Source organism: Choloepus didactylus, chromosome 12 (assembly GCF_015220235.1).
Source record: "Choloepus didactylus isolate mChoDid1 chromosome 12, mChoDid1.pri, whole genome shotgun sequence".
NCBI lineage: Eukaryota > Metazoa > Chordata > Mammalia > Pilosa > Megalonychidae > Choloepus > Choloepus didactylus.
In genome coordinates this window covers 38,473,176-38,487,523 of record NC_051318.1, presented here as the reverse complement: position 1 = coordinate 38,487,523, position 14,348 = coordinate 38,473,176, and the positions used below count along the sequence as shown (strand labels likewise).

The 14,348-nt window shown below is 39.2% G+C and overlaps 1 protein-coding gene across 2 annotated transcripts in view; it reads left to right on the top strand.

Moving 5' to 3' along the window:
• FARP1 (FERM, ARH/RhoGEF and pleckstrin domain protein 1) overlaps positions 1–14,348 on the top strand; it is a 355,492-nt gene that overhangs the window by 148,388 nt on the left and 192,756 nt on the right. The gene's annotated exons all lie outside the window — the stretch shown is intronic.

Here is a 14,348-nt window from a genome sequence, read left to right as displayed (position 1 = left end):
CAGAAACACTTTACCAATTAAGCACTAACTCCGCATTCCCTATCCCCCTCCTACCTCTGCCCCTGGTAACCTGAATTCTAGTTCCTGACTATGAATTTGGTTATTCTAGTTATTACATACCAGTAAAGTCATAAAATATTTGTCCTTTTGTGTTGGGCTTATATCACTCAGCAGGATGTCTTCAAAATCCATCCATGTTGTTGGATATATCAGAGCTTCATTCCCCCTCTGCTCCTGTGAAATAGATTCCACCCCTTCCAACCCCGGCCTCCTGGGTGCTCTATTGTCAGTCTCAAAACAGGTAATCCTTTGCCCCAGGCTTCTTTGACTGACTTCTTACACTGCTTTAGCTACCTGCAGGCTGCTCTGTCTGCAGGGCATGTTCTGGGAGGTTGAGCCAGAGATGAGTTTCCTGCTTCAGTCTTTCAGGCTGCCACCTAATAAACTGGCACCAACTTACAGGCACTACAGTATGCGCATAGGGGTTTTCTGCCCCCTCCAGAACTTGGCCAAGGACCCATACTTGGAGTGCACCTGGCTCTGCATTATGCCAGGGAGGAGATAAGGAAGGGGCCAGCAAGGGCTCCAGGAGCAACTTTTACCATTTTTTGAAGCTGATTTTTCGTGATTTGGCACTCAACCAGTTATTGCAATCCTTTAAGTGTTTCTAGATCTGCCAGTTTTTGCTAGTTCAAAGATTATATGGGGTAACCGTACCCTGAGTGTCCTATGCTGCCATCTTGGTTGACTGGAAGTCTTCTTAACCCTTTTTTCTTTTTTTTAATGGGACATTCATTTGAGGAAGTATGCGGAGATCCTATGGCATACTGCAGAGAGAAATGGCCTTTTGTGTAGAAATCTAGGAAGCTATTCTTTGAGTTTTAATTTCCTCATAGTTTTACTCTGTTGTCCTCTGAATCAGAAATATAAAAGAAGGAAAAGATGGACTGAAAGTGTATAAGCTTTCTTTTCATGAATATTATTCAAATTTTGTTGATGTTAACAATAATTTCCCAATTTTGGATGTTAGAAAATTTAAAAACAAGCTATTTAGATCATTTAAGGAATTGGGGAATCTCTTTCCTTGATCTGTAAATAGTTAACAGACTGCTCTGGTTTAGGTGCTAGTTTATTTGGTAGAGAAACAACTCTCAACGAAACAGGCCTGGAATCTGCTCTCCTGAAACCTGGTGTTTGCAAGAGGTAAGATATTTTGCAAACCAGCTACACAAGTGATTACACTTTTACAAATATGGTAAGGGCATGAAGGAAGGAAACACTTGGTGTCATTTGCCAAATGCCCCACTTAACTTTGCAGTGAAATCTGTTTCATCTTATGTACACAGGTGAACAAATACCACAAAACAGTACTCTTTGCATTCTAGTAAAAAGCCCAACAGTTCTTATAGAGAATAATTATGACTAAAAGGTAAGAGAGGAAATTTTGACTGGAGCAAACTCATGAAATGCAGGCTCTTGCAGTTTTCCTCTCACTTTCTTGGCCTTCCTTGGTGTTTGGGAGCTTAAGGGATCTTTATATTTAAGTCCAAAGAGGCCTGATATTAAAATGCATAAACATGGGAAGAATTTCACATGGCGGGTTTCTGTTTCACCAACTTTGTAATCTATTGGTTTGGAGTTTGAGTTCAGGGTCAGATGTGCTGTAGTAGATTAATGATGTCTGGCACTGGGGTTGGGGTGGTGTGTTTTAATTGCTACAGTCGTGATCTGAGGTCTTATCAGCTCACATTTCATAGATGATTAGTGAAGATAAGAAGGATTGGGCTCAGATGGGGCCAAGGGGACAGGAAGAAGAAGCTGGCTGGGCTAGGAGAGGGCACCAGAAACAAGTATTTTCCATTTTGCCTAGAGCTGGGAAAGCCCTGGCCAGACTTGAGTGTAAGCTATGCAAGGTCTAAAACCTTCTCTCTCTTCTTTGTTCAGTGTAGCTTCTGACACACAGGCTGTCCTTAAGGATTTGCCAAAGGAATGTTGTTGAAAATAATCATAAACCTGTTGTTTACATAGTTCCAGTGAGGTAGCAAATGCTATGCTGCATGCAAGGACATAGAAATTTAGAGCCCACGATAAACTAAGCTTTGGAAGGCTGTTTCTGACTTCCAGGAGTTGAGGTTCATATACTAGAGGGACCAACCAGAGAAGAGATTCAACTATAGGTTAGTCTGATCACAAAGCCCGTCTCCTGTCCTCTGCAAAGTGAAATGTGAGAATGATGAATGTTTATGATTGATGTGAGCCATTTGTAATCAGTCTGTTTAAAAAGTGGCAAAACCTGCACTTTTATGTGTTTAAGGATAACGAAATAGAGTTTGCTGAGTCTCACTGTTAACCTCGATCCTATCCAAGAGGGCAGTTCCTTTTGGGAAGAGCCCCATCTACTCTGACAACACCTGTATATTTGCTTCTTTGTTTAGAATGTTTTTCCTCAGCACACTTTTATCTTTATTTAGATTGCATCCTGTGAGCTTGGTTGTCCTGTCAGGCTGATCTCTATAGGAAAATAGAAAGAGGTTTTAAAAATGTTAAATGAGGACACGAGACACCCCACACAGCTTTTTCCCTTGAGCTTCCTCTGGTGCACATAGCCATGCTTGGTTTAGAAAAAGCAGTGCTAGGGAGATCAAGTTTCTCTTTGTCTGAAAATGTAGAGCTTTACAGGCTCCTTGTTGACCTGTGGTTCGCCTTACTTCTGAGTAGAAGAGACTGAAGTGGGAGGATGAGGGGTTGTTATTTAATCTCATTTATTGCTTCTAGTTTGTCTGAAAATTAATGTTCCCAAACTTTCAATCTCTGATTTTTGCTTTGCCTTAAAAATTATATTGTTAGCATAGAAATAGGTTTATGTTGTTGTCGTCTTCGTTTAAATTCTTCCTCTCTCCCGCTTGGATACTTCCTAAAATCCAAGAGCCTTAATGTTCCATTGAGATTTCGGTCTAAGCATTGAATGCTGGCAAAATGATTACTAATCATTACACATCTGTCTTGACCATCTAAAAATCTTACATATAAATAGAAGGCATCAGTATCATTTAAATAAGTAAAAACTTAAAATTTGGGGGGTTTTATTTTCACATCAGGTATGTTTGGTATTCAGATAATTAATTTCTCTTTTAAGGCTTTAATTTAAGCCTGATAATAGATACTTGGCTATAACACATTTTGTTAGTTCCCAAGTAATCTGATTACATTAAAAAGTAAGCTTTAGCTGCATAATACTATACTGATCTTGCCATTCTTGAGTGAGTCAGTGCATTAGCTAAGGATATGGATGCATTTATCTGGCAAACATCTTTCGAATGTAACACTAGACCTGTGAGAGGTCTGAAGCTATGGTTTTCCTTTAGCTTTCTATATATGATTCTGTAGTAAATCAATGCCTTAACTTGGGCTCTGATGTTACTGAATTTTATAAATAATACGAACAAGTGAATTCAGGTTCTTGTCGTTAAAAAGTATATTTATCACACTAAACTATTTATGCATGAAATAAATAATGTCTGGGATTTGCTTCCAAATAAAATGGGTGTGTGAGTGTAATTAGGGGCATAGTTGAAACAGAATTGGCTATGAATTGATAATTGTTAAGGTTGGGTGATTTGATATATGTTTAAAAAATAGTCCATAGTTTAACAAGTTTTGGTGGATTTAATTATGTTTCTTTAAAGGCAAAATCTGACAAATTTCTAGGGAGAATTTTTTTTTTTTGGCAGAATACAGTAATATCTAACATTTTAGGTTTTAAAAAATACATGTCTACACCTCACCCCCTTTTCTTTTATAGCTCTGAAAGACTGAGCTGGACCATTGTGACAATTAGTTAAATAAAATGTCCCACTTTTCCTGTGAGTGCTTGGCATTGGTGGCAGAACAATTTTGATCAGGAAAAGAGAATAAAGCCTTAGACTGATGAATGGCTGACATCTAACCCACCCCTGGTCACTTTCTGGCCTGGAGGCAGTGCAATTCGTTTAACATATAAAAATAGTTGAGAAACATAAAATACTCTTTCATGCATGGATTTCTTAATGCTTTTAAAAAATGTCTTAATTGGGAAGCTGCAAAAATTATGATTTGCGTGTGAAACTAAAAAAGGGGGGATACGGATACGATGAGTATAATTATCAGCAGTCCTAAGTGACCCTGGAAATCCCTTCTTCCCTTTCCCAAGGCAATTAGGAAGGTGAAGTCCCACTTTATTTCCTGTTGACGGCTCTGTATAACATTCCGAGAGCCTCACAGGATGATAGGTTGTGTGAGTGCCGACGACCCCATGCCTGTCACCAGTGGCGTTGAGCATAACTGAGGACTAGACCTTTATGTTCAGCCTTCCTTTTATTAATGTAATTGACGGAATGAGGACCCAAAATGCCAAGGACACGATTAATTTCTGGATTGCTCAGAGTTTCAGAGTCTGTCAAAAAGGCATTTGGGAGCATCAGAGCCTGCTGATTATGCCTGGGGTGCCCAGGCTTTGTAACCAGTGATGTGGGGCAAGACTCTCTCCCCAGACTGTACATTCTCTTCTGCCCATTTTATAGAGCTGGTGATTCCTAATATTTTAGCATAACATGAATGGAAAAAATCAGGATATAGTCAGGATATAGTCCCAGAATGTATCTGAGATCTTAGATCTTCGCTAGAAAGAAACATAATATTCATTTACAGATTTATATATATATATAAATATATATATAAAAATATATATAAAAATATATATATAAATATATATATAAAAATATATATATATATATATAGTTATCTACATTCACATAAATTGGTTCCATTTATTCAGCAGTTTTTGAGAGTATGGGTAATCCTTGATTACAAAAGCTATATGAGGATATTGCACAAGTAGGCACAATAGAAGATCTAAACAAATTAAAAAAAAAAACAGTTGGGTTAGGTTAAAATAAGTATGGGTAATTTTTTTTTTTCTCGTTTAAAATTGTGTTTAATAATTAATTACATTGTTTTTGCCATTGGGTTTTTATGAAAGAACCAAAATGAGTTGACTGTGGTATTCAAAGAGTTCCCAAAATGGAATTTTCCCATTGGAGTACAATGGTTTAAATAGAGGTTAGGTTCCTAGGAATGAAGCTGTAATGTAATCGAATAAGATTTAGACTTTACCGAAGCCTTCCTGTGACCTGAGTGACACCTCCCAGTCCCTGTGCAATGGGAGAGAGTTCCCCACCACTGCCACCCACCCCTGGGTGTGTTTTACAGCAAGAGAACGGTGGTGGCTGAGAGTGTCAGGGAAATAAAAAGGGGGGGGAAGGTTACAGTGACTGTTCACATGTTCACCTTTTGCTATTCTCTTCTTAATTTTAAAACTGCCTGATACTCTGTTTTGATGGCAAAGGTTGGTTGACATGAAAGTCTTGATATTTTAATACAAATGCTTGTTTTGTTCAAGGTGATTTGCTGAATCAAATCAGGATAGGGTGCCAGAACATATCTGAGATCTTGGATCTCCTCTAGAAAGAAACATTAATTTACTGATCATTTATACAGAAAAAGGTTATTTACATCTGATAAATTGGTTCTATTTATTCAACAGCTTTTGAAACCTGACGACAGACAGCCCAGGCACCCCAGGCACTATGTTTAACACTGAGGGAGGTGGGAGGTGGTGGTACTGGGGAATGAAGTTAAGGCTTCCTGTGAAATCCCCCTCAGTCCAGCTTTGAAGGTAGATTCACGCACTAGTGGCTAAGTGGGACGGATTCAGTGAACCAGGTCTGATTTCCTTGGGCTTGTTTTAGGCATGTGACTATTCTTTCAGCTTCTCAAGCACCATGGCATCTGGTACATCTAGTACAGTGGTTCTCAGTACCAGCTGCCTACTGGGCTTACTTACCTGTAGGTCTTGTAGAATATACAGATTCTCAAGTTCCACCACCAGAATTTCTGATTCGTTTGTTTGGAAGACATCTGGGCATTGGTATTTTTAAAAAAAGCTTTGCAGGTGATACAGCCAGTTAAAATCCTGTGACATGGCATCCCAGAGTAATTTGGGCAGATAATAAAAAATCTATTTACAGCCTCCCCCTCCCCAGCCCCGAGGATCTGGGGGAAGGTGCGAATGTGTTGGACATCCTCACCTAGGCTGGTGTTGATGTTGTCACAAACATTGGGACTGGCGGTTTGATGTGCTGAGCCCTCGAGCATGGGACTTGCCCTTATGAAGCTCATTACCACAAAGGAGAGTCTAAACTTGCATGTAATGGTGCCTAAGAGTCTCCCCCTGAGTACCTCTTTGTTGCTCAGATGTGGCCCTCTCTCTCTCTAACTGAGCCATCTCGACAGGTGAACTCACTGCCCTCCCCGCTACGTGGGACCCGACTCCCAGGGGTGTAAATCTCCCTGGCAATGCAGACTATGACTCCCGGGGATGAATGTGGACCCGGCATCGTGGGACTGAGAGTATCTTCTTGACCAAAAGGGGGATGCAAAATGAGACGAAATAGTTTCAGTGGCTGAGAGATTTCAAATGGAGTCGAGAGGTCACTCTGGTGGACATTCTTATGCACTATATAGATAACACCTCTTAGGCTTTAATGTATTGGAATAGCTAGAAGTAAATACCTGAAACTACCAAACTCCAACGCAGCAGTCTGGACTCCTGAAGACAATTATATAATAATGTAGATTACAAGGGGTGACAGTGTGATTGTGAAGACCTTGTGGATCACACCCCCTTTATCTAGTGTATGGATGAATGGAGGAATGGGGATAAAAACTAAAGGACAAATGGGTGGGATGGTGGGATGATTTGGGTGTTCTTTTTTCACTTTTATTTTTTATTCTTTTTCTGGTTCTTTCTGATGTAAGGAAAATGTTCAGAGATAGATTGTGGTGATGAATGCATAACTATGTTATCATACTGTGGACAGTGGATTGTATACCATGGATGATTGTATGGTGTGTGAATGTATTTCAATAAAACTGAATTTAATAAAAAAAAAAATCCTGTGACATGGTAGATAAGAGGATATCATTTTAAATTGAGCGTAAAGGAAATATTATTGACTATTAAAAAGGGCTGCACTAAAAAAAAAGGGGGCTGTATTTTCTTCCATAAGTCCATTATGAGAGTTTAATATTGACCACAGGGAATATGCAGAAGGTTTATATAATCCATGGATGTAATTTCCAACCCTGTCTGCATATTAGAATCTCCTCAGGGGCTCTTAATAAAATACCATTGCTTGCCTTTACCTTCCACCCCTATCCCATTGTAATAGACTTGGTCTGAGACTGGGCAGTGTGTGTGTGTAACTCTCCAGATGATTCTAATAGGCAGGGAGGGTTGAAATCCATTGTTTCATAGAATGTTGTCCCTGCCTTCACTGGAGTAGCTATTTGATTATTAAGAATATATGTTTATTAACATAATAACTGCTAACCATCAGTAAACCTGTGTAAAAGACCCATAGGACTTGGCAGGTTGGAAAATGCTGGATTTAGCAATTCCTCAATTCTGGTTTTATACCTTTTGTTTCATGGAATATGACAAATTTAATAAGATGAATTATGAACGTTTATGAAGGCTTTTTGAAGCCTTCTGTGACTAGACTGCAATGTTTTCTGTATCTTTTAAATATTATTTATCTACATTGACAGCCAGTAAATAAACATTAAGTTCATATGTACAAGAGAAAACATTTCAAGCTAAATGTGGCAGTATTGAAATTTACTGCTTCAGCTACAGTTCTTTGAGTATTTTAAATATTCCAAAGAATGTTGACATGGTAGTTTTTGTTTTCCACATTGATTTTTTTCAGTGAGTTTGGAAATAATCAGTTATGGTAATGTGAAATTTCTTTTTATTAGTAAAATTAGATTTGTACACCCCTTGTATTATGCTGTTTGAAACAAAGTCCACACAATCTTAGTTTAGAGCAGCAATGTCTGATAGAATTTTCTGGGATGGTGGAAATGTTCTGTATCTGTGGTGTCCACTTTGGTAACCACTAGCCATGTGTGGCTACTGAGCACTTGAAATGGGCTGAGACCGAGGAACTGGATTTTTAGTTTAATTTAAATTAATTGAAATTTAGCCACTTGTGGCTAGTGGTGACTAGGTTTAGAGCCTGGCTGAGCCATGAAGCTTTCCTTGAAGTGTTTAGTACACCTCCCTTCCCAAGGATGGCCTGTCCTTGGCAAGCCCATACTTTGGTCCTGTTTTGCAGAGGCGTGGGTAAGAATGAGGTGACCTCGAGAAAGGAGGTATGCCTGACGATCCCGCGCTGTGGAGTGCAAATGCAGCTCAGACAGAAGGACATGTGGGCTCCTGTGCCAGGCTGCTCTCCCGCCCTCTGCTCTGGGTCCCCACAGACCTCTTGCTCTGACGTTTATGGTGCTTTCCCAGGATTCTCAGCTCTCCCTTTGCCCTGGCTCCTTTCCAGCATGATGTAACCTTTCTTACATCTATGCCCCCTTCCCCAGACTCTGCCTCCCTCTGCCTCCTGCTCACTCCTGTCTTCCCTTCGTCCGTGTTGCCTTCACTTCCTCCCCTCCCGCCTCATCGAGTGCTCTGCACTTCCCCCTCCATGGCTTCAGTTAACGCCACTGTCTCGTGACTAAATCAGCCTTTAACACACAAATCCATTCTAGTCATTTCTGATTAAAAATTTGGCCATGGCTTTCCTAAGAAAACAAGCGCCTTAGTATCCTTAAGAGGTCTTCAGGACTCTTCTCTCCAGCTTCACCCCCTACCCCCACCCCAGTTCCACAGCCACCACGGTAAACCACTCTAGACCGCTGACTGCCTGCCCGCTGCCCAGTCTTGGCACACATTGTTACATATGTGCTGGGTGCCATAGTCCACCCTTCTTCTAGGAAGCCTCCCTGGCCAGGAGGACTGGGCCTGTTTGCCCCCCCAGCTCCCTGTTTTATACCTGGCTGTTTACTTGTACCTGCAAAGGAAAGAGTACCTGGCGGGACACGGGGCACATTGTCTGCATTCAGTTTCTGTGTTTAAAAAATGAGCAGCACGGACAAATCATTAAACCCAAATCTACAGTGGCTTCTTTTAATACACATTTCTTCAAATTCTAAATTTGTTGTATCAGTGAATCTTTACAGAAAATCCACCTGCTTGGACAATATCCCTCAAACTTGTTAACTGATTGCTTTATTCAATTTTATTATCTCCACTTTGTATTTTTACAAAAGCACTATGATATTCTCACTCTTGGTGCTATTAACTTAGTTGTTTAGGGGTGCTTGATATTTTAATCATAGACCATAGATGGCTGGGTTCCTCACTAAGAACAATAAAAATTCTGAGAGGGTTGCTTTTGCGTTACGAGTGATTTTTTAAAAGACTTCATGTAATATTGTTGCATTTTTTTGACAAATATGAATTATAAATAATAGAGAAAACAATATTACATCTATTGATTGTAGTTGATAATACACATCATATCTTTTGGAAAGGCAGTGTTTCAGTTCGCTAAAGCTGCCTGAAATGCAGTATGCCAGAAAGGGATTGGCTTTTACGATGGGGGTTTATTAGTTCATAAATGTACAGCTCTAAGGCCAGAAAAGTGTCCAAACTAAGGCATCAACAAGAGGATATCATCGCTGAAGAAAGGCCAATGGCATCCAGAACACCTCTGTCAGCTGGGAAGGCACATGGCTGGTGTTTGCTGGTCCTTTGCTCCTGGGTTGCACTGCTTTCAGCTTCTGATTCCAGTGCCTTTCTCTTTAAGCATCTCGGAGTTCTCACTTAACTTCTCCTGGGCAAACTCTGGGCTTCATCTCTTTAGCTTAGCATCCCCAAGTATCTGAGCTCTCTCTCTCCCTGAGCTCTTTTAAGGATTCCAGTAAACAATTAAGACCCATCTTGAATGGGCAGGATCACATCTCCATGGAAACAACCTAATCAAAAGATGCCACCCACAACAAGTCTGTTCCCACAAGAGTGGATTAAAAGACTATAGCAGATTCAAACCAGCATAGACAGTTTTTAAAGGAATAACTTTTTAGTGGCATTCATGTATCCATTCATTTTTGTCCTCTGAAATCATACTGTAATTATATCCTCTGGTTCAGATTTCTTTGTTACATTTAGGCTCATTCCATGACTCCTCCTTCCTTATAAAACAAGGACAATTGCTAAAAGGAGATCACCAAAACATTTTAAGTACTAGCTAATTTTATCAATAAAAATTAAGTGGTGCTAAATGCAAACAGAAAATTTGCTACGTGGTCACCATTAAAATCATTGGCATTTGAAAATATATCATAGAGGGATCTATAAGCTGCTAATGAACTGCACGATCTCTCGTTATTGCTAAGAATTGTATAGTAAACTTAATTCTGGTTAACAGTAAATTAACCTATTAATCTTTATATTATTTAGAAAATGGACTTTAGCTGTTATTTGGAGGTCCTGCTTTCTGACCTCCTCTAACTTCTCTTAGCACATGCAAAATTCTAACTGGGGGTGGGGGACAGGGCAAGGACCTCTGAATGCTTCAGTCGGCGGAAATTCTCTTTCCAGCAGCCTTGGGTGCACTCTTAGTTCCTCATTCAAAGCATGATTAACTTGGTTAACCTACACAGGGTTAGGTATCTCTAGAAAATGGGAAGATTTTCAGGAAATTGGGCAAAGCAATGCTGATGTTCTCACTTTGATCCCTAATGTTCTAAATTTGAAGAAGAAACTGGAGTATCTAAAGAAATAGACAAAGACTTAAAATACTATAATCAGAATAGTAATAATGATGTCCAATGAGAAGTTTAAAATTCAGTTCTCTCTGTTTTCAAAATTAAAGAATTATAAACATATTTAGAAATAATTTCTATCAAAAAGGATTAAAAGTGAGAGATTTGATCTCAAAAGAGGATTTCTGGGAAATTCTCTTCTGTTGCATGCTCCATTTTTTGACAGTATAATAAAAATGGGATGTCATTTGTTTTCTTAGAAGAAGTATTTTATTAAAATAGTTATACTTAGTATACACATGCTATTATGCATTTTTCTGTGTAATAAAGGATCTTATGCACACTTGACAGAATTTGTCTCTCTGCATTTTAAAAAGGACCATTTTGGCTTGATTAAATAGGATAACTTTACATAATGCTGTCACCTACTGTGTATGTGCTTTGGTGAAAGAAAATGGCTTTTCTGTAATCTGACAGTTTGAAATTTTTGTAAGGAAAATGAGGAGTTTATCCATTACAAGAGAAAACCAAAGAGAAGTTTGAGAGGAATGTATTTATGCAAAGTAAATGTCAGTAAAGTTAAAGTTATTTGGAATTTAGACTAATCAATCTTCAAGCTTCTCATGACAGTTGAATGTGGCAGGCAAATCTTCTAAAAGTAGAAAATGGCAAGCATTGCAATTAAAACTTTAGTAATTTTTCTAGATGCCTAAGTCACCAACAAAGCTTTCTGAGGAGTTGGTATAATCACCTGGAAGACTTTCTAGAAAGGCAAGATAAAGGAGGGGCCGCAAAACTGAATGGAATCCAAGTTTGGCCTGACAGTAGCCAATATCCTGACATTTGTTAAGGGATTCTAAGAAGTTTTTTTTTTTTAATCTGTGAAAATTTTTTTTATAATAAACCTGATTTTATCAGCCAGTCTAGTAATATTTTTCTAGATATTTTCTTTTACTTTGGGAGAAAAAAACCTAGATTTGCGGTTTTAGGTAATCACCATGCATTGAAGTGAAAATTTTCTCAGTTTATATAATTTGGTTAGTGTGTATCTCTGAAGATGAAGATAAATTAATTAGCGTGTCCAAACCCAATCCGGGTTTTTGCTGACTATACTTAAGGATGTATAGTTTCCTTAATCAAATAAATCTTAAAATTTTCAAGGTTAGAATTTTCCTTTTGGGAGGGCAGCTGACAGGGAAGGTAGGTTGTGGCCTTTGAATTTGCAGTATCTAATATGGTAGCCACCAAACACATGTAGCTATTTAAACTTAATTCAATGTGATTAAAAATTCAGGCATTCAGTCACATTGCATTAGCACCAGTCATGGTTCCCATGCTGAATAGCCCCATGTGGCTAGTAGCTACCGTATGGGACAGAGCAGGTAGGTGCATAGCATTTCCATCCTCACAGAAAGCTCTGTTGGCCCTTACTGCTCTGGATAGACCCTCACTGGGTAATCAGTGCCACCACCTTCCCTCTAGGCATAAATATTTTACTATGTTGGGCATGGTATAGTATGTATACCATAATTTTCCCTACCTACGCCTTGCCCACCTTTGCTCTCACCTCCTAGTACTTAGGTGACAAAACTAAATCCATGAGAAATGTTGACACCAACCCAAGAGCTAGAAATTTGAGCACCAAGGACTAGATGACTGAGCTGGCTTTATGCTGACATACAGATACTCAGAAAAAAAAATGTAGCGAGTCTTGACGGAATTGGCTGAATGAACAGATTGCTCACTAGGGCTTCCTAGACTTTTCAGAATAACTAATTTCATTTATTTGCTTGGCTTGCTGATTCCTTCTCTTCCTCAGTGGCTTTTCCTGGCTATGCTTGAGTGAAGTTTGGTCTCATAATGAATTGAGGAGGTTAATTTTTGATATTCAGAGGATCTCAGTGTGCCTCAGGGTAACTTGGGTGAGCATGGGATTAAAACCAGGCACAAGAATTGGGCTTTCAGTGGCAACTCCACTGGCTATTGACTCTACTTGGGCTAAGGCACGTAATCTCATGAATTATAGAATTCATTCCTTGTTGGACAGGTAGGAACATTTCATTTCTATTAACAGAGACAAGTGCCCCTGGACCTGAAAGTCACATGGGGGTCTAACTTTGTGGTCTAGCTCATGATTTGATTCCTTAAGAAAGATTTTGAAAGCTGTCTCCATGTTGCTACTTTTTAACATGTGCCAATATTATTACTTTAGCATCTAAGAAATATTAATGTTCTCCTTGACATTATTCCATCCAATAAAGTAGTTAATCTAAGTTGTACCGTGTACTTTTCTCACATAGGACTTAATAAAGCTGTTTTCATCTTGAAAGAAAAACAGTGTAACAGGCATACATTTTAAAATTTTTTCTTAAATTTGTTCTAATAGGGGTAAGATTTCCTCCCACCAACCTGAAGATTTTCTAACTTGTAGGGAGTTAACAAAATCAGAATAAAACAGATTGATTTAGGTTTTCTGTTCATAAATCCAGCTTCTTTCTATAGCTCATTTCCTTTTCTACTGGATCAGCTTTTATTTCGTTTTCATTCAGAATTTTTCTAAGTGTTTTCTCTTCATTTCAAAGAGGCTCCGGGAAGATGCATGGCTGCTAAGTGATGCCATTTGCAGTCTGAGAAAGCCAGGTGCGTGCTAGACATTTAAACACACTCATTATTTTTCCTACAATCTGTTCCCTTGTTCTTGCAGAAATTCAGAAACTAAGTGGATGCTAGTTGTAATGAAAAGAATCATCATTAGTCCTTTTTACATCTAACATAGGGGTAATTTCGTTAGGCTTATTTGGTCTCCCTGCTTTTAACCCAATAGGCAGCATTCAAAGCTGTCTTTTATGGAGATAATCTAGCTCCATGCTTCAGTTATTATCATTTTCAAAGTTGAAAATAAAATACCTATAGCACATAGCTTAGTGAGAAGATCAGTTGTTCCTTTTCAAACATCATTTGTGCCTGTGGTAGTGAACTTGACGGGAGTTACTTGGCACAAAACTATCCCACTTTTCACAACTAGATTGAAGTCCTCTGCAGGCTACGGCGTCCTCACCCATGTCCCTTTCATGGCCCCTTCAGTGACCCAGGCCACATCTCCCTCCTGAAGTGCAGGCCCATGTCTGACTTGGTATCTTCCCTTTGCTGTCCCTTAGCTACCCCCAGCTCAGTACGTCCCTCATTTGTTCCTCATACCCCGTTGTTGAGTTTCTTAAAATCATTGGTCTCACTGTCCCAGCTACTCAGAGACCCAAGAGACACCTTTGGTTTTCCTGCTTTGGTTTCTCTATAACTAGTCAGTGGCCAAATCTTGTGATCCTGCCTTCCTGTTAGCTGCTCCTTTCCCGTACTTTCACTTCCTTAGGTCAGAACTCATTATTTCTCTTAGTTATCTTGTGTCCAGCTTGTCTGCTGCCTCTCTGAGCAACCCACTTTTGATCTGTCCCCCTAGAGACTACTGACTGATTGATTAATTGATTGATCCAATGTTTATTAAAGTGCTCTGTTCCAGGCACTTTATTAGATAACAGGAATACACTGGCAAACAAAACCCACATGACTCCTACCCTCATGAAGCTTAATGTTTACTGGGGAGTACTGATGTTACATTAGTAAGTAGCACAACAAAGAACGATGAGCAAGGTTAT